Consider the following 27,743-nt stretch of genomic DNA (forward strand, 5'->3'; position numbering starts at 1 on the left):
TGGGATACCAGTGCAGGAAATGGTATTCGAAGCTGATGAGTCGGAGAAACAATGAATTCTCCGTAAACCTGGAGGATGTAATGGGGCAGTTCTACAAACTGGAGAGTAGCAAATCTCCTGGACCAGATGGTATTCATCCCAGAGTACTGATAGAACTGAAAAATGAGTTTACGGAGCTATTGTTAGTAATATGTAATTTATCCTTAAAATCGAGTGTGGTACCGGAAGATTGGAGGGTGGCCAATGTAACACCGATTTTTTAAAAAAGGTTCCAGAGGAGATCCGGGAAATTATAGACCAGTGAGGCTATTATAAAGAACAAAATTACAGAGCTTGTTCAAAAGCATGGATTAATGAGACAAAGTCAACATGGATTTAGTGAAGGGAAATCATGCCTCACCAATCTACTATATTTCTTTGAAGGGGTGAACAAACATGTGGATAAAGGTGAGCCAGTTGATATTGTGTATCTGGATTTTCAGAAGGTGATTGACAAAGTACCTCATGAAAGACTCCAGAGGAAATTGGAGACTAATTGGATAGGAGCTAGTGTTCTATTGTGGTTTAAAAACTGGTTAAAAGATAGAAAACAGAGAGTAGGGTTAAATGGTCAGTATTTTCAATGGAGAAGGGTAGTAAGTGGGGTTCCCCAGAGGTCTGTGCTGGGACCGCTGCTTTTTAACATATTTATAAATGACCTAGAGATGGGAGTAACTAGTGAGGTAATTAAATTCGCTGATGACACAAAGTTGTTCAAAGTCGTTAAATCGCGGGAGGATTGTGAAAAATTACAAGAGGACCTTACGAGACTAGGAGACTGGGTGTCTAAATAGCAGATTATGTTTAATGTGAGCAAGTGCAAAGTGATGCATGTGGGAAAGAGGAACCTGAATTATAGCTACTGTAAAGCTCCCGGCCGATGGGTGATTCAGAAATTCAGCCCTCTGCTGGCCGGGGTCTCACTTGCCAGTCTCCTCGGAGTTCCCTTGGCTCCCAAGCCAAGCTATGTATTGCAATTGGCCAGGCAAACTGCTCAGCCACAGACAGTTCCAACCAAAGCAGTTCAAAACAACTTGTGGTAAATCCCTGGTAACTCCAGCAAAAACAGCACAGAAGCAAACAGTTCAAAACAAGGATCCGAGACAACATGGTTTTACCAAAGGGAAATCGTGCCAAACGAATCTCATTGAATTCTTTGATTGGGTAACTGGAGAATTGAATCATCAACATGCTATAGACGTAATCTACTTAGATTTTAGCAAAGCTTTTGACACGGTTCCCCACAGGAGGCTCTTAAATAAACTCGATGGGCTGAAGATAGGTCTCGAAGTGGTGAACTGGATTATGAACTGGTTGACGGACAGACGACAGAGGGTGGGGGTAAATGGAGTTCGCTCGGAGGAGGGAAAGGTGAGTAGTGGAGTGCCTCAGGGATTGGTGCTGGGGCCGATTATGTTCAATATATTTGTGAGTGACATTGCCGAAGGGTTAGAAGGTAAAGTTTGCCTATTTGCAGATGATACTAAGATTTGCAACAGAGTGGACACCCGGGAGGGAGTGGAAAGCATGAAAAAGGTTCTGAGGAAGCTGGAAGAATGGTCTAAGTTTTGGCAATTAAAATTCAATGCGAAGAAATGCAAAGTGATGCACTTATGGAGTAGAAATCCAAGAGAGACTTATGTGTTAGGCGGTGAGAGTATGATAGGTACTGAGGGGGAGAGGGATCTTGGTGTGATAGTATCCGAGGATCTGAAGGTGACGAAACAGTGTGACAAGGTGGTGGCCGTAGCAAGCAGGTTGCTAGGCTGTATAGAGAGAGGTGTGATCAGCAGAAGAAAGGAAGTGTTGATGCCCCTGTACAAGTCGTTGATGAGGCCCCACCAGGAGAATTGTGTTCAGTTTTGGAGGCCGTACCTTGCGAAGGAAGTTTAAAAAAATGGAAACGGTGCAAAGAAAAGCTACGAGAATGGTACGGGATTTGCGTTCCAAGGCGATGAAACAGTGCGACAAGGCGGTGGCCGTAGCGAGAAGGTTGCTAGGCTGTATAGAGAGAGGTGTGACCAGCAGAAGAAAGGAGGTTTTAATGCCCCTGTATAAGACGTTGGTGAGGCCCCACCTGGAGTATTGTATTCAGTTTTGGAGGCCGTACCTTGTGAAGGATGTTAAAAAAATGAAAGCGGTGCAAAGAAAAGCTACGAGGATGGTATGGGAGTTGCGTTCCAAGACGTATGAAGAGAGACTTGCTGACCTGAACATGTATACCCTGGAGGAAAGGAGGAACAGGGGTGATATGATACAGACATTCAAATATTTGAAAGGTATTAATCCGCAAACAAATCTTTTCCGGAGATGGGAAGGCGGTAGAACGAGAGGACATGAAATGAGATTGAAGGGGGGCAGACTCAGGAAAGATGTCAGGAAGTATTTTTTCATGGAGAGGGTGGTGGATGCTTGTAATGCCCTCCCGCGGGAGGTGGTGGAGATGAAAACGGTAACGGAATTCAAACATGCGTGGAATATGCATAAAGGAATCCTGTGCAGAAGGAATGGATCATCAGAAGCTTAGCCAAAATTGGGTGGTGGAGCAGGTGGGGGGAAGAGGGGTTGGTGGTTGGGAGGCGAGGATAGTGGAGGGCAGACTTATACGGTCTGTGCCAGAGGCGGTGATGGGAGGCGGGACTGGTGGTTGGGAGGCGGGAAGTACTGCTGGGCAGACTTCTACGTGCCCTGAATAAGGCAGGTACAAATCAAGGTAAGGTATACACATATGCGTTTGTCTTGTTGGGCAGACTGGATGGACCGTGCAGGTCTTTTTCTGCTGTCATCTACTATGTACGTTACTATGTTATCTTTTTTGAGGTCTTAACATTTACCACCACAAGTGTAACAGTTAGGGGGAGGATGGGCCTGGGTCCACCTGCCTGAAGTGCACTGCACCCACAAAAAACTGCTCCAGGTACCTGCATACTGCTGTCAGGGAGCTGGGTATGACATTTCAAGCTGGCATACAGGCTGGCAAAAAAATGTTTTTATAATTTTTTCTTTTTGGGTGGGAGGGGGTTGGTGACCACTGGGGGAGTACGGAGAGGTGATCCCCGATTCTCTTCGGTGGTCATCTGGTCAATTGGGGCACTTTTTTGAGGCTTGGTACTAAAAATAAATGGACCAAGTGAAGCCAGAGAAATGCTCGTCAGAGCCGGCCAACTTTTTCCCATTATCGGGCGAAGCCGGCCATCTCGTAACCATGCCCCCGTCCTGCCTTCGCTACCCTACCAAAATGCCCCCTTGAAGTTTGGCCGGCTCTGCAACAGAAAGCAGTTGGCGCCAGCCAAAATCAGCTTTCCATTATACCGATTTGGCCGGGTTCAAGAGATCGCCGGCCATCTCCCGATTTGTGTCGGAAGATGGCTGGCGATCTCCTTCAAAAATAAGCTGGTAGGGCTCTTCAGCTTGGAGAAAAGGCGGCTGAGGGGAGATATGATAGAGGTCTATAAAATAATGAGTGGAGTTGAATAGGTAGATTGAATGGGTAGATGTGAAGTGTCTGTTTACGCTTTCCAAAAATACTAGGACTAGGGGGCATGCGATGAAGCTACAATGTAGTAAATATAAAACGAATCGGAGAAAATTTGTCTTCACTCAACGTGTAATGATACTCTGGAATTCATTGCCAGAGAATGTGGTAAAGGCGGTTATCTTAGCGGAGTTTAAAAAAGGTTTGGACGGCTTCCTAAAGGAAAAGTCCATAGACCAAGAACTTTTTTGGGTTCTTGCCAGGTATTTGTGACCTGGATTGGCCACTATTGGAAACAGGATGCTGGGCTTGATGGACCTTTGTTCTTTCCCAGTATGGCAATACTTATGTACTTATATCTTTTTGATCCTTTTCTATAACTCCTGTTCTTCAATTCTCAGCACTGGTAAGAATTTCAGTCATAAAACATTCACCAGTATTCAGGTCAAATGCATGAAAATTCATCTCAAGCATACTCATTATGGCTAGCGTGAGACTTTACTGCTTTGCATCCCTCAAGGGGCCTGGATGCCTATGCATGATTTAATATCTTTATGCTTCCCTATAATTGTCAAGGCCAGATTTAAAAGATATTTCTGTGGATAAAGCTGCTTTCTCCACAAAAAATACCTTTTATAAAGTTACATTTCTGAAACAGACATGCATTCACTGCATGCTTTTGGTTCAGTAATGCACCTTAAAAATGTTAGTTTGCACAAAATCAATTTAACATGTTAACCTAAAAATTAACACAAACACATTAAAAAATGTTATTAAAGATGTGGGGAATGGACTGAAAATGCATCTGAAAATCAAGAATGCAAGCCAAATGAACCAAAAAAGAACAAAAATGTTTTGACCTGTGCACGTCCCTTCTTCCTGATATTCTTGCAAAGGTAACATAGTAACATAGTAGATGACGGCAGAAAAAGACCTGCACGGTCCATCTAGTCTGCCCACGATAAACTCATATGTGTATACCTTACCTTGATTTGTACCTGTCTTTTTCAGGGCACAGACCGTATAAGCCTGTCCAGCAGTATTTCCCGCCTCCCAACCACCAGTCCCGCCTCCCATCACCGGCTCCGGCACAGACCCCGTATAAGTCTGCCCTCCCCTATCCTAGCCTCTCAACCACCAACCCCTCTTCACCCCGCCACCCAATTTCAGCTAAGCTTCTGTGGATCCATTCCTTCTGCACAGGATTCCTTTATGCCTATCCCACGCTTGTTTGAATTCCATTACCGTTTTCATCTCCACCACCTCCCGCGGGAGGGCATTCCAAGCGTTCACCACCCTCTCTGTGAAGAAATACTTCCTGACATCTTTCCTGAGTCTGCCCTCCTTCAATCTCATTTCATGTCCTCTAGTTCTACCGCCTTCCCATCTCCGGAAAAGATTCATTTGCGGATTAATACCTTTCATATATTTGAACGTCTGTATCATATCACCCCTGTTTCTCCTTTCCTCCAGAGTATACATGTTCAGGTCAGCAAGTCTCTCTTCATACGTCTTGGAACGCAACTCCCATACCATCCTCGTAGCTTTTCTTTGCACCGCTTCCATTTTTTTAACATCCTTCGCAAGGTACGGCCTCCAAAACTGAACACAATACTCCAGGTGGGGCCTCACCAACGTCTTATACAGGGGCATTAAAACCTCCTTTCTTCTGCTGGTCACACCTCTCTCTATACAGCCTAGCAACCTTCTCGCTACGGCCACCGCCTTGTCGCACTGTTTCATCGCCTTCAGGTCCTCAGATTCTATCACCCCAAGACCCCTCTCCCCGTCCGTGTCTATCAGGTTCTCCCCACCTAACACATACGCCTCCCTTGGATTTCTACTCCCTAAGTGCATCACTTTGCATTTCTTCGCATTGAATTTTAATTGCCAAATGTTAGACCATTCTTCCAGCTTCTTCAGAACTTTTTCATGTTGTCCACTCCCTCCGGGGTGTCCACTCTGTTGCAAATCTAGGTGTCATCCGCAAAAAGGCAAACTTTACCTTCTAACCCTTCGGCAATGTCACTCACAAATATATTGAACAGAATGGGCCCCAGCACCAATCCCTGAGGCACTCCACTACTCACCTTTCCCTCCTCCGAGCGAATTCCATTTACCACCACCCTCTGGCGTCTGCCCGTCAACCAGTTCCTAATCCAGTTCACCACTTCGGGTCCTATCTTCAGCCCTTCTAGTTTATTCAAGAGCCTCCTGTGGGGAACCGTGTCAAAAGCCTTGCTGAAATCTAAGTAGATGACGTCCATAGCACGTCCTTGATTTAATTCTGCTGTCACCCAGTCAAAGAATTCAATGAGATTCGTTTGGCACGATTTCCCTTTGGTGAAACCATGTTGTCTCGGATCTTGCAACTTATTGGCTTCCAGGAAATTCACTATCCTTTCCTTCAGCATGGCTTCCATTACTTTTCCAATAACCGAAGTGAGGCTTACCGGCCTGTAGTTTCCAGCTTCTTCCCTATCACCACTTTTGTGAAGAGGGACCACCTCCGCCGTTCTCCAATCCCTCGGAACCTCTCCCGTCTCCAAGGATTTATTAAACAAATCTTTAAGAGGACCCGCCAGAACCTCTCTGAGCTCCCTCAGTATTCTGGGGTGGATCCCGTCCGGCCCCATGGCTTTGTCCACCTTTAGCTTTCCAAGTTGTTCATACACACTCTCTTCCGTGAACGGTGCTCTATCCACCTCATTCTCAGGTGTACTTTTGTCAGTCCCTCTCGGTCCTTCCCCAGGATTTTCTTCAGTAAAAACAGAACAAAAGTATCTATTTAGCAAATTGGCTTTTTCTTCATCATTTTCTACATAGCGTTTTGCTGTATCTTTTAGTCTCACAATCCCCTTTTTAGTCTTTCTCCTTTCACTAATATACCTGAAGAAGTTTTTGTCTCCCCTCCGTACATTTCTAGCCATTTGTTCTTCCGCTTGCGCCTTCGCCAGACGTACCTCTCGCTTGGCTTCTTTCAGTTTCATCCGGTATTCCTCCCCGTGTTCCTCTACTTGAGATTTTTTGTATTTCTGGAATGCTAACTCTTTAGCCTTTATTTTCTCAGCCACTTGCTTTGAAAACCATATTGGTTTCCTTTTTCTCTTGCTTTTATTTACTCTCCTTACATAAAGGTCTGTGGCCCTATTTATTACTTCTTTCAGCTTGGACCACTGTTCTTCCACGTGTTGTGTGTTCTCGCAGCCCATCAGCTCCTTCCTCAGGTATTCCCCCAATTTGTTAAAGTCAGTTCGCTTGAAGTCCAGGACTTTGAGTTTAGAGTGGCCGCTAACCACATGAGCCGTTATATCAAAACAAACTGTTTGATGGTCACTGCTTCCCAGGTGCGCAGCCACTCGGACATTTGATACACTATCTCCATTCGTGAGCACCAGATCCAGCGTCGCTCCCTCCCTTGTGGGTTCTGTCACCATTTGTCTGAGCAGAGCACTTTGGAAAGCATCCACAATCTCTCTCATTCTTTCCAATTTCGCAGAAGGAACCTTCCAATCTACATCCGGCAGATTAAAATCTCCCAACAACAGGTGTGCATAGAAGCCTTGTATGTGCATTAAAATGTGAAAATTTCCAAGATGACTTTGCTGGACTGGGAGACTAGGCATCCAAATGGCAGATGACATTTAATGTGAGCAACTGCAAAGTGATGCATTTGGGAAAGAGGATCCCAAACTATAGTTATGTGATGCAAGGTTCCACATTAGCAGTCATCGCCTAGGGAGAGGATCTAGGTGATACTTTCCAACCCTCTGCTCAGTGTGCAGAAGCAGCTAAGAAAGCAAATAGAATGTTAGGTATTACTAGGAACGGAATGGAAAGCAAAAATTAGAATGTTATAATGCTTTTGTATTGCTCCATGGTGCGACCGCACCTCGAATACTGTGTGCAATTTTGGTCACCGCATCTCAAAAAAGATATAGTGGAATTAGAAAAGGTACAAAGAAGGGTAACAAAATGATAAATGGGGTGGGATGACTTCTTTGTGAGGAAAGGCTAAAGTAGCAAGGTTCTTCAGCTTGGAGAGGAGATGGCTGAGGGGAGATATGATAGAGGTCTATAAAATAATGAATGGAATGGATGGACATGAATCGCTTGTTTACTCTTTCTGAAAATACTAGGACTAAGGGGCACACAATGAATCTGTTAAGTAGTAAATTTAAAACAAATCAGAGAAAATATTTCTTCACTCAATTTGTAATTAAGTTCTGGAATTTGTTGCCAGAGAATATGTTAAAAGCAGTTAGCTTAATGGGGTTTTTTAAAAGTTTGGATATTTTCCTAAAAGAAAAGTCCATAGGCCATTATTGAGATGGGCTTGGGGAAATTCCACTGCTTATTTTTAGGATAAGTAGTATAAAATCTATTTTACTGTTCTGGGATCTTGCTAAGTACTTGTGACTTGGATTGGCCACTGTTGGAAACAGGATACTAGACTTGATTGACCTTCGGTCTGTCCCGGTATGTGTGTAACCATAAGAACATAACGCTTAAGGAGAGGTTTTCGCAGGGGCAAGCACTCAGTAGAGTTTAATTTATATTCTTACTCAGATTTTAAAAAGTATGCATATAAATTTCATAGAAAACTTGATCAGTGGTAGGTATAACTGTGTGCAAGTAGTTCTGTCTGGCTATTTTTAAAGCAACTTCTACCTATAAGTTTGCTTTGAATATTGGTGCACTTTATGATTGGGACAGCCAACACATTATTTTTGATATACAGTATAAAATTGCCTCTGAAGTCTGTCATATGGGATTGCTAAACCACTTACTGGGAAAACTGCAAGACATTTACAACTGCTAATGTAGGCCTCTGTTCATTTCAAAGTAATGCCACCAATAATGCGCACTGTTACTCAAATAGTGCACCCTATTGCAATGCTGACATGGAGGAGCATTTTCAAAAGGGACGTCCAAGTTTTGATTTGGACGTCCTCGCAAAATGTCCCAATCCAGGGGTGGGGACCAGTATTTTTGAAACAAGATGGATGTCCATCTTTTGTTTCGAAAATACCGTCAGGGATGTCCAAATCCCTAGATTTGGTCGTCCCTAGACATGGATGTTTCTGATTTTCAGCAACAATAGAAACCTAGGACGTCCATCTCAGAAACGACCAAATGCAAGCCATTTGGATGTGGGAGGAGTCAGCATTTGTAGTGCACTGGTCCCTCTGACATGCCAGGACACCAACCGGGCACCCTAGGGGGCACTGCAGTGGACTTCCTAAATTGCTCCCAGGTACATAGCCCCCTTACCTTGTGTGCTGAGCCCCCCCAAAAACCCACTACCCACAACTATACACCACTACCATAACCCTTACGGTGAAGGGGGGGCACCTAGATGTGGGTACAGTGGGTTTGTGGTGGGTTTTGGAGGGCTCACTGTTTCCTCCACAAACAAAACAGGTAGGGGGTGGGGCTGGGTCCGCCTGTCTGAAGTACACTGCACCCACTAATACTGCTGTCACGGACCTTAGTGTGACATCTGAGGCTGGCATAGAGGCTGGCACAAAATATTTTTACAGATGTGTTTTGAGGGTGGGAGAGGGTAGTGACCACTGGGGGAGTAATGGGAGGTCATCCCCGATTCTCTCTGGTGGTCATCTGGTCATTTCAGGCACCTTTTTGTGCTTTAGTCGTAAGAAAAACAGGTTCAGGTGAAAACGTCCAAGTGCTCATCAGGGGCGTCCTTCTTTATTTCCATTATGGGTCAAGGACGTCCAAGTGTTAGGCACACCCAAGTCCCACCTTCACTACGCCTCCGACACTCCCCCATGAACTTTGGCCGTCCCTGCGACTGTGTTCAGTTGGGGACATCCAAAATTGGCTTTCGAGTATACTGATTTGGACGTTTCTGTGAGGACATCCATCTTCCGATTTTTGTCGAAAGATGGACGTCCTTCTCTTTCGAAAATGAGCCCGTATATAGAGGCTGACTGAAACTGGTTGAAAGCTTTCAACCAAAACCAAAACTGCAGCTGAAACTCATCAACTGCTTTCAGCCGAAACGGAAACTGAAAACTCAAGTTTGGTTGTGTCCAGTGAGGGCTGCTAGGGATTGTCAGAGCTTGTGGTCTGCATCCCTCTGCTAAACTCACAATATCCAAGCCAGAATATAATTTAAATAATGAAAGACCGTATTTTACCTCCATGCAAGATAGCCTCCACACACATGGTCTGTAGCTAATGAAAACTGAAATTAAAAGCCACAGTGCTCTTACAGTGGCTGATTTTGCACCACACTCTGAGTGACAGCTGACAAGTTTATCATCCCAAATTTACAGACTTAAATTCCTTTAACATTTTATATCAAAAGCATTTATTTGGAAGCACTTTATTTACCATATAAACTATTGTGTAGGATCAAAACTACATTAATAAAAAAATACAAAGCATAACTCCCCAACCCCCCAAAATCCCTTTCATTACTTGGTGTTCTAGTGGTGTAGTTGGGAGAGAGAAGATGCACCAGTCATGGCAGCCATTTTGAGAGCAGAGCTAAAATGGGCAGGAGTAACTGTGGATCATTCCTGCCCCAACTACACCACCAGGAATTGTAAGATGGGTAGGGGGGAGGTGAGAGGAGGGGCAACTCCTGTTTGGGGGGAGGAGGGATACAAATGGGACATAGCACACATTTTCAGTTTCCACAAAACTGAAAACATGACAGAAAATGAAAATAACCTTTTGGCCAAAACTGAAACCGAGCAGAAAAAAGGATTTGGGGCCACTTTCAATGCTGTAACCAAAACCCAGCCCAAAATTTTGTTGGCTTCTAATAGGGCATCCACTGATATATAGTGTGTATGGCTAAGCCATAGTGCATGCTATTGTGCAATAGTATGCATTATTGACAACACAGGAAAAAAAACCATAGAAGGCAATTCTGTAAACTAGTGCCTAGAGGTACGCATCAGTTAGGCACTATTCTATAAGGTAGTATCTAAGTATCATAGTGCCTAACTACAAAGGGCATACACATGTGCAGAGCATGGATGAGCCATGAGCCTCCCAATTACACATGTAGTTTATAGAATACTATAAATTACTTGTATCACTTGCCATACATATGTGTGACATCTTTTACCTACCATTGACATTCCATAAGAAGGCGCTCCGAAACAAGGGCGACCCAATGATGACTTATGCTAGTATTCTATAATGGTATCTTGGCACCAAGATGCCATTATAGAATAGGCGCTAAGCACACAGCAGTGGGGCACCAATTTATAGAATTACCGCCATAATTTTTGTTTTGTCATTTGGTTTGAATATAACATGAAATGACATAGGAAATGTTGTTTCAAATGAATATACTTCCTTACAGTTTACTAAACTGTAGGGTTTTTTTTTTTAGCATTTACCATTCTTAAAAGCAAATATTAACATTAGGTTTCAACCTCATCATTCACCTCAGTCTTACCCATTTGCTTCCTTTGAAATCCACTCCATTCACCTGTTCATTCCACTGCCACTCTGGGTATCTGCCATTTCTTGAACCCCTGATAAGTCTCTCTCTTCCTTTGTCACTGGCTTTGACTGGCTTTTCTTCTTCATTGAACCATCCTCCCGTTCCCTCATTCCTAGGTACCTTAAAATTCATGCCAATCACCCCTCTGACTCATGCTTCTAAAATTCTTGCTTTAACCTCCTCATTCAGTCTTCAGTTGTGCTCCATTACCCTTACTGACCAGCATAGCCACTGCCTTAATCCTGTCTTCATCTCCAACTGCTCACTCTCAAAGTTCTCCACCTCAGCTATTCTTCTTAATCATCCTCCCATTAAGTCTAGTCCAATCACCACCAACACATTTAGGAAACCAAAGACTACTGATTTTTACATGCTCTCCATCTGTTTTACCTCTCTTCTCATCCACTATGCTATCCAAGTCTATCAATAAGGCTGTTTCTTCCAATAATACTGTTCTCTCCTCTGCTCTGGACTTTCTTTCCTATTCCCTGTTCTCTAAGGCAAATATGGTGGCTAACTAGGAAGCCATGGCAGCGACTAGCTCCTAGCATTTCTGGAGTCAGATCACTCCAAACCAGGCCAAACCTTACCTTGAACCCCGAACACAATGGGGGTACTGTCACGTTTGTGACCATTTCCTTGTCTGTGCTCACCTTGCCCTCTGGTGGCCAGAACCGGTGGCTGCTATGAACTGTCACACGTTCCAGTCTTCAGCCCAGTCCGGTCCGGATCTTCCAGGGTGCCAGACTTACTTTTCTTGTTTGTGCCTGAACAGCACCCGTAGGTGCCTGGTGATTGCTGCAGCCGAATCTCAGCTGCTGCTGGGCTTATTAGCCATTTGGAAACTCTCTGCTTTGCCTTTGCATCGCCTAAGGCCCTGGTTTTTTTGGTGCTTGCTGCACTTCTGCCTAGTCCAGTTTATAGTCTGTATTCTTGCCTGATTCTAGTTTAGTCTTTGTGTAGCTTCTTGTACTTTATTGCTTGTTTCCCAGTCTTGTTTCTTGTTTGTATGTCTTTGTCTAGTTCTAGGTTGTCTGTGTTTCTTGTTCAGTGGCTGCCTGGCAGCTTTCAGTTCTGTCCCTTGTCTGTCTGAGAGACCTAGTCTAGTATTCTGCCTAGTCTCCCTGTGTGTTCTAGACCCTGTGTGTATCTGGCTGGTTTCCAGTTCCTGCCCTGTCCAGTAAGTCCTGCCGGCCACCTGCACTCAGGGGCTCAACTCCTGAGGAATGGTGGTCAAGTACAGGTGAAGTCTAGCTGGCCCTGTCAGAGTTCTGCCTTATCCCTGTGTGTGTGGTGGTTTTGCCTGCTACTGCCACTCCTCGGCAGTGGTCCAAGGGCTCACAAACCCAGTGTTTCCGTGAGAAGCGTGACAGGTACATACTACCCAACCAGGAGTATCATCGATAGCAGTCCCGCAAAGTCTAGCCAAGCGGCTACGACAGAGATGCTGCTGGAAGATGAGCGATCGGAAAACTGCTGGCCGGAGACTGCTGAACCACATCGGCAAGAGAGACGCTTACTCCCCCCGCACCATGGCTGCTGGAATCCTCGAGATCCACCCCCAGAACAGGCATTACGTGGAGGGCCTGACCAGAGTCTACTCAGAAACCTGCTGATCTGCATCGGGGGAAATTACTTTCCCACACTGCTCATACTGAGATCCATCCTTGTGGTCAACGCCACAAGGAGGAGTGAGTCGGGTCAGCTGGCAGGTGGACAGAGGACGTGCGCAGGACAACAAGCATTATTGGAGCAAGGAATGAACCTAGAATATTGACACCACTGCTGGCAAGGACCCAACACACACAACCAGTACCTGAAACTGAACAAACGAGGAAGCTGAGCCCCAAGAACACGTAAGGCATTGATGCCTTCAGCCTATCAGCACTGCTGCCGGCAGGCTCCCCCAGAGTTAAAGAGCCTGCTACCTCCCTGGATTTAAAGAGCCTGCTCTCCTCTCTATCATTCAGAACCTCTATTCTCACCTGGTCCTGGCCATGACCCGGGACCCGACCACTCCTGGCACTCCTCACAAGAGTTCCTGCGAGCCCCAGCAGGAACGCGAGGTCACACCAGCACAATCCATTCTGCATCCACTGTGACAGGACAAGGGGATAACTGGCCCTGCCAGAGCACAAATGCTGTTAATTTTAAGTTTTACTGTCTCACGGTCTCTCTATTCGGCACTGCACGACCTACAATACAAGAATGGCAGCCGAAGTGGAGACCTAATCTGTGGATAATGTGATAGATGTGCGCCCTTTACACCACTTCTGCTGGCTGTCACAATGAACCATGGCATCACCTCTCAGAATGATGAACATAACGAATCTCAACCGCACATTTCACTCTAGCCGTGATTGTCACTACAGGACTGGTATTCACTGCTGCAGGTAGTGCTGTACATGCAAGCCAGTTCTATTCTATTCTATCTGCTCTCACCACCACAGGTATTTTGCAAGCCATTCTCTACTATCTGTTCACTCCCCATTGATACAGCCTCCATTGTATCATGTTGAATAATATCTGAGGACAATTTAATCTAAAGCAGGCACTATACCATGCATTGGCGACCCCATTCTTACATGAAGCCTTGACTCTCTAATACTGTATATTTAACAACAACAATTTTATAATAGCCAGAGGATGTCTACCTGGGGTCCACCAGAAGAACCCTGTGCTTAAAAGCCCTTTAGGAGAATAACTGGAGGGTACCTAAATAGGATTCACAATAGGACTTCTGACAGGCAGCCCCTTGTAACCAAATGCATAACAACTGGAGGGGACCTAAATAGGATTCACAATAACACCTCCAACAGGCAGCCCCATGTGCCCAAATGCATCTTAGAATGGTAAACATCAGAACATGGGCTTCATACTACATGATAATAATATGGATAACCGGGATATTAGCGGCATCACCTAATGAATGGATCAAAATCCCCATACGCATCACCAACAAATGAAGACCCCATCATCAACTGGAAGCACCAAACTATAACCCTCTCAATAGAATAGAGACAAAACCTAAAACCAACAACAAAAGGACAAGCCAGAACAACACACAAGATCACAATCAAAAATCAGACAGACTGCACAGACAACTACAGATTATCAAACACAACAAAGCCATGGGCGTAGACTGGGGGGGGGGGGCGAGCGTGCATTGCCCCCCCCCCAAACGAAATGACTGGCATCACGATGACTTACAACTTTCTCACCCGAAGTCACAGTAAAAGCACCAACAAACAGGCAAGCTCGACTCCGTCCTTCGCTTCCCTGCCCTCTCTGCGTCCCACCTTCCTCTGATGTCATTTCCTTTCAGGTGAGCTAGTTCACCACTGCAAGCCTGTGCCGAAGACGGTACGTGAGTGGAAGTGACTGAGCCTGAAGCCCTGAGCCTATAGTCCTGAGACAGTAAGGATTAAGAAGAAGACGTCATTATTTGGTACCATCTCATTTTTTTTCCACTCCCCCGCGCAGCCACCCCGTAGCCAACATCAGCCAGAAGCTGTTTCCCAGGGAGTGAAACTATGCAGTGATTGAAAAGAAATCCCTAGCAGTCAAGTGGACCTTGGAGATGTTTTAGTATTACCTGCTGGGATGTCAATTCTTGATCATCACAGACCATGAATCACTCAAATGGATGGCTCACAATAAAGAATCAAATGCACACATCATGCAGTGGTTCCTCAGCATCTAACCCTTCAGTTTTGAGGTTTACTATTGGGTGGGTAGAGATCATGCCAGTGCTGATTTTTTTGTCCCAAGGAGTGGACCCTGGCATGGCAGGTACTCTACAGGGCACTGCCACTTCCCCTTAAGAATACTCCCTCACAGTGTCAGAACCACCTTAAGATCAGTAGTCCTGTCCAAGGGGGAAAATGACACAAGAGGGGTGGAGCCAGGAGAGCAGGAACTAGGAAGTAGAAGTGCTCAGGGCACAGCTAAGTTGAAGACATCCAGAGGGAAGAAGCAATGCCCAACCACATTTGCTTTCTCCACCTATGTGGAGAGGTGTGGTAGCCGTGTTAGTCCACCTATGTGTGAACTGCAGCTATGACAGTCAGCTAGGCCCAGTGCCACTGGGGATTTTGAAGAACTATGTTTAGTCTAGCCAGGGGCTGGATGGTGAATGTATTGACTGAAGACCAGTGCATGTTGTGGCCTGCAAGAGCAAGACCACAGGAAGACTTTTTGCTTACACATAAGGGCTAGTTTGTGCACTCCGTTCCATGGATAAATCCTTCTTATCTGTTCCCTTCTCCACTATTGCCAACTCCAGACTTCGCTCCTTCTGTCTCGCTGCACCCTACGCCTGGAATAGACTTCCTGAGCCCCTACATCTTGCCCCATCCTTGACCATCTTTAAATCTAGATTGAAAGCCCACCTCTTTAACATTGCTTTTGACTTGTAACCACTCGCCCCACCTACCCTCCTCTCCTCTTTCCTCTACACATTAATTGATTTGCTTGCTTTATTTTTTGTATATTAGATTGTAAGCTCTTTGAGCAGGGACTGCCTTTCTTCTATGTTTGTGCAGCACTGTGTACGCTTTGTAGTGCTATAGAAATGCTAAATAGTAGTAGTAGTAGTAGTAATTTTCCCCTTGCCTGTGAATCCAACAGGGCCCCATACCTAGCACCTTTGACCTTGACTTCTATGTGGCTCCAATTTATCCTGGCTCAAGGGCCTACCCTCATTCACATTACCACAGGGACAGAACCACCATTTTGAACTTGGAGAGCACTTCACAGGGAGTGTAGGGATATCACTCCTGGCCTGATACTGTACTCAGAGATAATCCTGGTAAGTGCTGAGGAGGGATAGGAAAGGCAGGAGGGTCAGTTGATTCTCTTGAAGGTAGGAGAAAGTTGGGTACTGTTGTTGAGAATAGTGTGTTACTGGGGCTGGCTTCTTGGGGAAGCTGTTAATGAAGAAGTTCTATGATAATAAGGGTGTTACCAAGATATGGGAAATGTCATTAGAGGTTCAAGGAGATCAGAAATGTCATCAGCAGTGTTAGGGGTTCATCAGGGGATCAGTGTTTTAATAATTTTTGGGACTGTAGCCATGCTACTTAGTGTGTGACTGCACTTAATGCCGTCCCTTAAGAAGACATTAAGGGTCCCTTTTTACAAAGGTGTGGGAGGGCTAATGCACGGGTACCAAGCACCCAATTGGCACTACTGCCATGGTAGAGCGTGCACCTAGCGGTAATTCCGAGTTTGGCGCACATTGAATCCCGCGGTAGAAAATAATTTTCTATTTTCTACCATGGAAGGTGTTCCCAGCAGTAACCGGCAGCGAGCCCACGTTGCTGCGTACTGCATGATTACTGTGTGGGTAACATGTGAGCCCTTACCGCTAGGTCAATGGGTGGCAGCAAGAGCTCAGGCCATAAATAGGCACAAGCTACTTTTAATATTAGTGCAGGCCCATTTCCCGACCCATTAAAAAATAGCCTTTTTCCCAGCCATGGTAAAAAATGGCCCAAAGCACCCCTAAAAGACGTACCCACACTACCACAGACCACCTTTTACTGTGGCTTGGTAAAAGGAGCCCTAAGTGCACCCATGCTATTGGTGGCCTTGAACGTTATCAGGCAGTAATATTCACCTTGCTATTTGTACTATCACCTATTATCTGCCCATTAATTGCTAAGCAATTAATTTAGGATTTTTACCATGTGGATATTATTATGTAGTAGTTATTAATGTGGGCCCACACTAATGATAGCATGTACTAAAACAACCCTTTTTGTGGCATGGATTTGCCTTATATAAAACTTTTCATTTCCACAAAACATTGTCGGATTTTTTTCATAAGTGTTAGCAGTTTCATAAAAGAAAATAAAACATGTAATTTCACAATAATGTGTAGGGTTTTCATCCAAGCTAATGGCTTTTTCAGGCTTGCTGTAGCTAATTTAAACGGTCACATTACTCAAATTAACTCTTCAAAAGGCTGTTAACTTGCTAAAAGAATTCAATCACTCTCGGACAAATGGAAGTAATAATTTAACAATACTAAATCCTTTTAAATATAAAGATATTTCCAAAAAGGAGGAAAAAGGACTTCAGAAACTCAGAATTTGTCCTGCTTTCAACTTGCTGAATGAACAGCTGAGCAGTTTTGTCACGCATCCTTAAAAAACCTCCTTTATAATCTTAAGTTTAATTCTTCCTTTCTATTTGCTACTGGTATCATATCAAAAAAATGTTCCTTTTTTTGTTGTTTTTTTTCTTTATCGTAAAATTCTCAATCTTTACGTAGAAACTGCAATCAAAATTGTATGCCATGGGCACTTATCTTAATTTTTTTGCCAGTGCGCTCAACAGTAAGCGTTTCACTTCAGGCTTCCTCAGGATCGTCATGCTATTTTCGGCATCCATACACACAGCAGGAAAATTCAGAAGACAAAACGGAACACTTGGCTTTCCTTAAGAGCTGTTTGAGCTAAGCTGAGTATTTTCAGACTTGGTTTGATTGTAAACTGATGTTACCTGTGTCCTCCTCTTAATATCTACCAGATAAACTTCTGATTTTACCTCCTTCTATTCTATCCTATTAAAAAGCAAACAAACCAAAAATAGACCCGTCTTTTCACTTGCAGAAGGTCTGACTACAAAACTTGGCCAGGGTTAAGGGGACTATCTGTTTTGGAGTAGAATGAGGTGTAGGATTACAAGGATAGTGCTCTCTAAGGGAAGTAAGATCTAATATCATTTATAACTAAGATTGTGGCTATAGCTTTTGTCTACTTTAATATCTGATGTATATTTGTATGTGGAGGTCTGATATAAGGTTTATCTTAGTTTGTAATGAGCCATCATAGGTTGACAGCGCTAATTGCATTTAGGTGTTGAGTATTGTAGTATTAGATTCTAGAAGAACGTCGCATAACTGCAACTCTTTGTAAATATATAGTAGTATTGAAGATATTGAGGAAATGTTCTTTTACAAAATTTTATAGGGTAACAGTAGGATGCGAGTGTGAATGCAGACACAGTTAGAGGGGCATAATCGAAAGGTTGTCCAAGTACGAATTAGGACGTCCTTACGAAAACGTCCAAAATCAGGCAGGTATAATCAAAAAATAATATGGGCATTTTTCGACAATCGATTATCCCTGTTGCAAAACGACCAAATGACGAGCGCATAAACGTGACTAGCTAGGGCGCCCTAACACGGTCGATTATCGCAGCTGAAAACGCCCAAATCAGAAAGTGTGTAAAACAATGTACATAGGTATACCGCAACTACAGTACATGCTGTTCTGGACATCCAGGTAGGGAAAATATGAGGGACGTTTATACGCATCAACTACAGAAAGATCCTGCTGATCCACCAAACATTCCTCAGATGTGCCCTATCTGGATGTCTGGAACTGCACGCACTGTACCTACTGAACATGCAGCTATATGCATATTGTGTATATGTGAAAAGGGTCGGGTGCTTCATACTAATCTATATAAGGCAAGTTCCGCATGCAGGAAGGGGCCGCATGCATAACAACCAGTCATGCACGTCAGGGACGTCTATGCTTACGACTGTGTCCACGTGCTGAGAGGGCCATATATGGGATGGTAATCCATATATGGAGCTGTGCACGAAATGACGTCCGTCACGCAAGGACGTCCATATAAGGCACTTGATTTCCCACACCTATTCTCACTGAAAAAATGGCACACCTGAGAAGGGAACCTAATTTTAGTGAGCTGGAGACCCTGCTGCTGGTGCGCCTGTGCCTTAGGCACCGGCACCGCCTGTTTATCCAGCACCACCACCTGCCCCCCAGGATCCAGGCCATGAGATCCTGGTCCCGAATCAGGGAGAGGCTTGAGAGGTAAGTGTGTGGCCACCCCCCTCCCCCCTCCTGTAGTTACACATATAACTGCTCCCTCATCATTGTAGCCAGTAACTGGAGTGTGCATACAGGGATAATGAGTAATATGGGTACATGCACAATCACTAATAAAAAGTATGTACTTGAAAGGACAACCATTCCCACATCCCTACAATAATGTATTTCGTTATTTCACTTATTTCTTGCATTTGTATCCCACATTTTCCCACCCCTTTATGCAGGCTAAATGTGGCTTACAATACATCATGAATAGTGGAAGCATTTAACAAAATAAATGTATAGCATACAGAATGATCCTCATAACATGGTAATGATAAGACATATTAGTAGTTTAACAAGCATAAATTAGAAAGCATACAAACGGTATTTTCTGTCCTCATGGCCACCTCTATGGCATCATCTGCATAGGAGGTGACTCTGTGGCTGCTGTGGGTGCTTGAGCACCCCCAATATAGAATAAATTCCTTGTATGTGTCCATGGAGGGCTTATCTCCACTGGGGTTAGCACCCCCAATAATGTTAAACAAGTGGCACCTATGAGCATCAGTACCAATGGAATGCCCCCCCCCCCAACAGTGTTGACCCTCTCTGCTATTTGATTGACAAATGAATGTGTGTGTAGAGGGCAAGTAGGACCATCCCCTGACTCCTGCTCTACAAACTTATATCTTACAGACGGTTCGGGGTTCACAGGGACCTCGAGTCCCTCAGGAGGAGGTTCCGCCGGGTAAGGCGTGAGCGCCCAGATGTCATCCAGGCAGTGCGACGGCACCTGAGGGCTCGACGTAAGTATTCAATACAGGACACCTGTACTGATTTGGAAATGTATTTATTGAATAATGCAAATGTGCTGTACAATATCAATTCCCATGTGGCTAATAGCCAACTAGTAAGTAATAACATATCTGTCCCAGATCAAGGATGCAGGTTGCAGGAGCCCTCCCATGAGTGTGGTTGCAATTTCCAATAACCAACCCCCCGAGATGAATGAGATGACATGCCTCACATTACTATCCCCCTTTCTGGGGTGGCTGGATAGTGTGTCCTGGTAGACCTGCCAGAGGCCCTACTTTTAGTGGATGTCATGGCCTCACTCATATAAAAGTTATGTGCTCAACACCCTTCCCACTGCCCCCCCCCCCCAATAAAACCAACAACAACTGCCCATCAACCCCTCGTCGCATCTCACAATGCAAACATGCTGGTCAGCAATGAGTGTGGTATGCCAACATGTCCTGTGTGGTGTGTGTCAGAGGAGATTCCAGGGTTCCTTGTCATGTCATCTGATGCATATCATTCCCCATGGGCATAGGCCACGCCTCACCACACCGTGGCCCATCCCCCGCCTCAGGCCACCCAGCTACTGCACTATGCAAGCCATGTTGTATGTGCTGATCTCAATCACACTCCTTTTACATACACAGGCCTCCAGCACCAGCAAGAGGAGCAGGCCGATGAGGAGGGCCACCTGCAGGAGGAGGAGCCAGGCCAGGAGGCCCACCTGTAGGAGGAGGAGGAGGAGGCGGCAGCACAGGAGGCCCACCAGGAGGAGGAGGAGTCGGGCTCGGAGGAGGGGGTCCTCATAATTGATGAGGACAATATGGAGGACCCCTCCCCACCTGTACCACCATCAGAGCCCTCTCCCTCCTCTCGGCCACCCCCATCCCCTGAGGCAGCTCCATAAGTACATAAGTACATAAGTAATGCCCTAATGGGAAAAGACCAAGGGTCCATTGAGCCCAACATCCTGTCCACGACAGTGGCCAATTCAGGCCAAGGGCACCTGGGCCACCTGCCACAATGCCTTCCCCTGGGCCTGCTCCATCCCCTGGGCCTGCTCCAACCCCTGGGCCAGCTCCAGCCCTTGGGCCAGCTCCAGCAGCCCTTGGTGCAGGTGCTATGATGCACCTCCTGCAGCAGCTGGTAGATGGCCAGCACCAGCTGCTGCAGGAGGTCAGAGCCCTACGGCAGGGCAATGAGCAGCTCCAGGGCCCACTGAGGGTACTGCTGGGGCTGCTCATTGCCCTGCTACAGAGGGCATTACTCAGAGGGCGTGCCCGCCCTTGAGTAATGTTGGGGGGGGGGGGGGGGGGAATTGTTGGGGTTGTGGGAAGTTGTGGGGGGGGGAGGGAATTGTTAAGGTTGTGGGGAGGTGGTGGGGGATGTGGGGAGATGTGGGGGGAATCGCAATGTTGGTGGGGCTTTGTTGGGTTGGGGGGGTGTTTTTTAGGGATGGGGGTGGGGGGGAAATAAATGTATTTGTTAAACTTTAAATAACAGGGTGTGTGTGTGTGTCTCTCCCTTGTGCATTACATATAAGCAAATGGTGCTGTTGAGTTGAGAGGAAGGAGGCAGCAATATTCATAGCATGAAATGTGCAGTGTGAATGAGAAAGTTGATGCATTTCTGAGAATGTTGGCCATACAGAAGGCCACCTGTTAATTTCAACCTGCATGGCCATATGTGCAGAGGGGGGAGGCTGGATGGATATTATTGTTCACGAACACAAATGGCCAGCCAGCCTCTCTCCCTCCCCTCCCCCTTTACCATAATGACCCACAGCACAGAGTGGCATCAATAAGAGGTTTGTTGTCTAGCACTTGTGATCTGCACTTGTGAACTTGCACATAACCCTAGGTAGCACATAGACGATGTTTGCTCTCTGATGGCCAGACATCCTTACCCACAAGCCACATTGGTGGGGGGCCCACAAAGGAGCTACAAACAGCTGGCTCATATTTTCACATTCAATACATCAGCAATGGTATATAGTGCTGAGGAGAAAAGGGAAAACAATGGGAAACCCATTAGATGGATGGTTACTTCATCACAGTTGCAATATAATACAAGAGTTACAGAAGGGCGCAAATAAATATGGTGCTCATTATTTGGAGGTTTGATCACACTTTTTTCAGTAGTAGCTCAAGGTGAGTTACATCCAGGTATTCTGGGTCTGTCTCTGTCACAGGATGACTCAAAGTTTGTCTCTGAGCCAACCGAGAGTGAAGTGACTCGCCCTAGATCACTCGGAGCAGCAGTGGGAATTGAACTGGCAACCTTGTGATTACAAGGCTGGTGCTCTAACCACTAAGCCACAGCAGCCACCAGGTGGTGGCAACCTGCAGGTAATTTGGGTTGGGACCTGTACACAGAACCCTCTCCCTCACCACCACATCTTAAGGGCTCAGTAGGCAGTACCTGTAGCCACCTTGAGCCTACTTTCCAGGCTACCAAATGTTAGAAATGTTCTTGTTCCCTAACTATGGAGGATTTTAGGAAGGTGTTCAATAATGTGCTAAACACATCCATTGCATATATTATCCCCCCTCCCCCTCCTATCCACCTTGAGAATGGGTGGCCACTTCATAAATGGGGACTGGGGTTCACCACATAAACAAGGAAGATGGAACCTACCGGGAACCAATACAGCAGCTCCAAAAGCTGGCCCACACCATTGAGGACCTGCCAACCCCACACAGTACAGCGCTGATGGCCTCCAACCAGTGCACAGGAACCTGGTGAAAAGAGAGCTAAGAGTTGACTGCAGACTACATACAGTGAATGGACACTCCTTGATTATGAGCAGAAAGAGAAGAGGTGGCAGACAAATGAGAGCTTACCATGAACGTCTGTTTCAAGAATGTGTAGTGCGCCTTCTATCTTCTGGAATATTAGCTGGACGTCTGCCTCAGTGAACTGACCCTTACCGAGGGGTGCTTGATTTGGGGCAATTGTAGCCCCCACAGACTGCCTGCTACAACCAGGCAGAGTGAATGGGAGAAAGTAAGGGAGGCTCACGGGATGTGGAAGAGTGGAAACGGAAGGCGTGGTGGCTGAGGGCCAGCACTAATCACAACCCCCCCCCCCCAAAATACACAGGTGTACCCAAGCATACATTGCCAAACACAAACCATATTATAAGTGAGGGTAAAACCCTGTAAACGAATGTTAAGAACAACCGGCAACGTCCCAGCGCAGGAAATGGCGGTTTAAATGGCAATGAAGAAAGGGAAGGCAGGTGGGGACGCCCATACTAATGTACCCATAATCGAAATCACACGGGCCTAATCGCTACCTCAGCTGGAGACGTTTAGGAAATGTGTGTCTAATCGAAAAGAAACCGCCCATATCTGGAACGCCTATCCCCCTGTCCAAAATGGGCGTCCCTGGCGACTATTTAAACGCCCACTCCGTATTTTCGAAACCCCATTGGTACAATGCCGCCGCGTCAGCCCCCAAACCGGAAGGGTAATTTTTCTGATGGAGAGGTAGAGCTACTGGTGCAGAAGATCCAGCAATGGCACCGAAATCTCTTTGCTCCCACAGGGCAGAGGCTGGCTGCAACCACCAAACAGCGGGAGTGGGAGGCGGTACGTGACAGCGTCAATGCAGTCTTCCATTGTGCAAGGGACGTGGAGGACTGCAAGCACAAGTGGCGCAAGCTGAGGAGGGATGTGAGGCGCAAGGCTGGTGCCCATCCCCCACCACATGACACAGACAACCTCACCCCCTGGAGCTCATGGTCCACTCTCTCCTACCCCAGGAGGGCATCCACGGAATAGGGTCCCTTGACACCTCGGCAGAGCCTGAGGGCTCAGGTAGGTTGACGATTATGAAGCTGGGCTATCTGTTCTGCTGCACTAAACTGTGTTATACAAGTTGGGGCCAGGAGGTGGGGAGTGGGGGGCAGGAGGAGGGGGAGCGAGTTTCAGGCGGGTGTCCTCATATGTAGAATAAACGACCATCTTTATGATGCTGTCCTGACCTCCTTACCCCTGCTCACTTGTTCTGTACCCTTACTCTCTATCCCTACCGTACTCATTTACCTTCCCTTTTACTTGTCCTGTGTGTGCATCTTAATTACATTATAAGCTCTATTTGAGTAGTGGTAGTATTCATGTGTGTCATAGGAGCACACTCTGTGGGTGCTGTGGGTTTTTGAACACCTCCAATATTGAGCAACTATCATGTAGGTGTCCAGGGTGGAGTTTTGTGCACTGGCCTTAACACCCCCAATAATACTTTACAGTTGGCTCCTATGGGTGTGTGTAGGTTACTACTGTGGCACAACTTTGGGGGGCCTTCCTTCCCTACTACTCCCTCCTATTTTCCCATCACCAAACTGTGCCTATTTCCTTCTGTCACCTCTGTGCTCTAGTGAGTGTGGGCCACATGCATGCAACTTAAGGAGCCTGTAATGGGGGTGATAAAGCAGTTCTAGGCAGTCTAGCAAGTCAGTAGTAACACAAGACATGCTGAAATGTCCTTCACTTTAACAACAAACAGCTTGTCCACAAAGTTGTGAGCGGTGTCCTTCTCTTGGCTGTCCGTCCACCACCTCTACCCAGCTGCCTGTGGGGCTCTCTTTCACATCGGTGTCAATTCCTTTCCTCCTCACCATCTCTTTGCTGGGTCAGCAGTTTGTGGGCCAATGTATATGAATGCTGAAAGACAAAAGTGGGTTATTTTCACTAACACACTTCCTCACCCTTGTGCTATACAGGTGATGACTCTGAGGAGGCTGGCCCTAGTGACCTGCAAGCCCAACAAAGGCCTACACCAGCAGGACAGCCTCAACCTCCACCGCCTGCAGCAGCAGTACAGCCTGTACCACCACCACCTGCACCAGTACAGCCAGTACCACCACCACCTGCAGCAGCTGAACCAGCAATAGAGGCTCAACCTCCACCAGCACCACCAGCAGAGGCGGCACCTCCACCACTGGTTGACTCTGCTGATGAGTATGCATATAGGGGGCCAGCTCCTCGCCACAGGCCATCCAGCCAACGGAGGCAACTCCTGCGGCTGGCCACTGATTTGCTGAGGCACAATGTACGCCTGGAGGAGTACCGGCAGGAAAAATTATAGCTGCAGCGGGAAGCACTGCAGGCACAGTGGGAAGCCCTCCAGGTGCAGCTCCAAGCCCACCAAGAGGTGCTCCAGGCGCATCAGCTAGCCCACCAAGAGGTGCTCCAGCAACTCCAACAGCTGCAGCACACCATTGAAGGCCTGCGCACTCAGATGACACCACCTACTCCAGCTGTGCTGCTGCAGCAAGACCTGCCATCCACTTCCTCCTCCAGTGGGCGGCGAACCACCAGCTAAGAGGTGGGCGTTGCGATCGTCCACCTCCGCAGCCACTACTGCAGCACCCACCACCAAACCGCTCCCATTCTGAGTCCTGTGGCCAGGCTACAGCCAACAAGGTGGCCAGATTTCCACACCGCAGCCGAAGCCGCAGGCTGCTGTGTGGATACGGAGGAGGACAGTGGGAGCAGCACATCAGCAGAGAGAAGATACTTCCCCTGCAGCACCAGCTGCAAAGGAAGTCCGTGGGAGGGGTAGGAGGGGACGGGGGAGGGGACGGGGAAAGTGATGGCACATGCTAGAGGGTGAGGGTTGGTGGGAGGGGGGTGGTGGTGGGGGTGAACACTTATGCACTTAATATAAATAAATGTGCACTTACTTTCACGCAAAACTTGTTTCAATGAGTCTTTGTCTTGCTCTTACGCCAAGCTGGTAAGCATTGAGCTCTGCTCTGTGGGCTGGGGGTGGAGGGGGCTCCTCCTCCTGCTCATCTGGGGCCTCCTCTGGTGGCTGTGGTTCCTCTGGGAGCGGCTGTCCTCTGCGCTGGGCTAAATTGTGCAATATGCAGCACGCCAGAAAGATCTTGGCCACCTTTTCTGGACTGTAGAGCAGCTCTCCTCCAGACCGGTCCAGACAGCGGAACCGGTTTTTCAACAGGCCAAAGGTCCGCTCAATGATCCCCCGGGTGCTGTGTTGTCTCCTGTTGTAGGTTTCTTCTGCCCCTGGTTGTGGGTGGACCACGGGGGTCATGAGCCATGTCCTCTGCGGGTAGCCTCGGTCACCTTTGGAGAAAAGCAGAATGAGATAGATGAGGGTGTATTGTTTGGAGCAAGTACAGGGGGGGGGGGGGGATTAGGATAGTGGGTTGTGGAGTGAAGTGGAGGAAGCCAGGACGAAGGGTTGCCCAGTGGAGGAGGTATAGTATGGGTACATCCATGTTGCACTTACCTAGTAGCCATCCACCGGTGAACTCCCCTCGCTCAAACCTGCGGAAGATGCCCGAGTGCTGTAGGATGTAGGTATCATGGGTGGACCCGGGGTACCTAGCACACACGTCTAATATCTCCCCCTGGGCATCACATACTACTTGCATGTTCATAGAATGAAATTCCTTCCTGTTTCTGTAGGTGGCTTCGTGTGCCAGGGGGGGGGGGGGGGGGGTCTGAGGGCTACGTGTGTGCAGTCAATCACACCGATGACCGAGGGGAATCTAGCAACAGCATAGAAGGCAGCCATGTTGTTGTGCAGGGCCTGGGGGGTGGTGGGGAAAGTGATGTAGTGAGAGGTGTGAGTTAGAAAGGCATCCAGGAACTGGGGGAGACAGTGTGAAATAGAAGCCTGGGTGAGCCCTGTGTTAGCAGCTAATAAAAATTGAAAACTCCCAGTGGCCAGGACAGAGAGAGAGGAAGTGATTTTGAGGTGGACAGGAATGGGGTTATTCCTACGTGTCTGGGGCTGAAGGAGGGGTTTCAGCTGCTCACAAAGCTGCACAATGGTGTCCCTATCAAACCTGAACCTTGTTAGACACTGCTGGTCAGTGAGTTGTAGGAAGGTGGTGCGGGGCCTGAACACTCGGGGCCGTGAATACCTCCTGCGGTGTGTGGCCTCTTCCTGTACCATGCCAGCCACCAGTGCATTAACTGCATCCATGTCCCCACCAGTGCAAGTATTAGTACTAGTAGTAAAACACAAACAGCACACAGATCTCTCAGTTCCAGCCACCACGCCCTCTGGCCACTCACTCGCCAAACAGTACAAGAACACAGAGACAAACGGAGGTCAGGGACTACAGTATACACGTGGGAACAGTGAATGGAGAGGGATAGGGGGAGGGGAAGGGGAAGGGGGCGATAGAGCAAGGAGTAGGAATAGGGAAAGGTCAAAGGGTAAGACACAAAAGAGGCAGAGCACACAGACGAACGTAACAAGTACTCAACACACTCAACACACTCAGCTTTCTCTCTGCAACCACCAATTCAGCTCTCCCAACAATGATCTCGCCACTCTCCAACTCCACACAATCGCTAATGGGTCTAAAGACGATTTTCCCCTTGCTGTGGACGCTTTTATTTCAGGTCTAACCAATGACGCCCATGTTCCCGCCCAACCAGAGCCATTTCGCTATACGTTATACGTTGTAGACAACCACCTCGTAACACCGCCCCCGACATGCCCCTTATTTGGGTGTTTTCCTCTGAACGTATGTGCGCCACAGACGCTCTAAAATTTTTCTTTCCATTATACTGATTTATTCGTTTTTGGGAGATAAACGTCTATCTCGCGATTTGGGTCGCACTATAGGCGTTTTTCTCTTTCGAAAATAAGCAGGTTAGTATACTACTCTGCCATAAGAGGCAACAGTGTATGTACATACCTGGTAAGGGATTTGGAACGCCTAATGTGCAATGATGGTTGCCTCTATGACTCTGCCACATGTTCCCTTGGGGATGTAATGGTAGGAATGGGTATGAACTGAGCACATTAATATCACTAATATTTTATTACATTTATATGTTGATAGATTTAATACTGAGGATTGTTTGGAGGTCGAGTTAAAATTTAATGCCAAGAAGTGCAGAGTGATGCGCTTAGGTTGCAGAAACCCAAAAGAGAGATACCGGATATGAGGAGAGAGATTAGTAAGCTCGACTCAGGAGAGGGACCTTGGGGTGATGGTGTCCGAGGGTCTGAAGGAGAAGAAACAATGCGTCAAGGTGGCGGCCGTGGCCAGAAGGATGCTAGGTTGCATAGAGAGGGGTATAACCAGCAGAAGAAAGGAGTG

The 27,743-nt window shown here is 46.8% G+C and overlaps 1 long non-coding RNA gene across 1 annotated transcript; it reads right to left on the bottom strand.

Annotated features, from left to right (window-relative positions):
* Positions 1-4,906: 4,906 nt before the first annotated feature.
* LOC115475364 lies at positions 4,907-27,743 on the bottom strand. The gene is made up of 3 exons (XR_003943016.1): positions 27,625-27,743; positions 11,394-11,400; positions 4,907-4,932 (listed from the first exon to the last, which is right to left on the bottom strand). It is a non-coding gene; the product is annotated as an uncharacterized LOC115475364 (long non-coding RNA).

The sequence above is a fragment of the Microcaecilia unicolor genome, chromosome 8, assembly GCF_901765095.1.
Source record: "Microcaecilia unicolor chromosome 8, aMicUni1.1, whole genome shotgun sequence".
Classification (NCBI taxonomy): domain Eukaryota; kingdom Metazoa; phylum Chordata; class Amphibia; order Gymnophiona; family Siphonopidae; genus Microcaecilia; species Microcaecilia unicolor.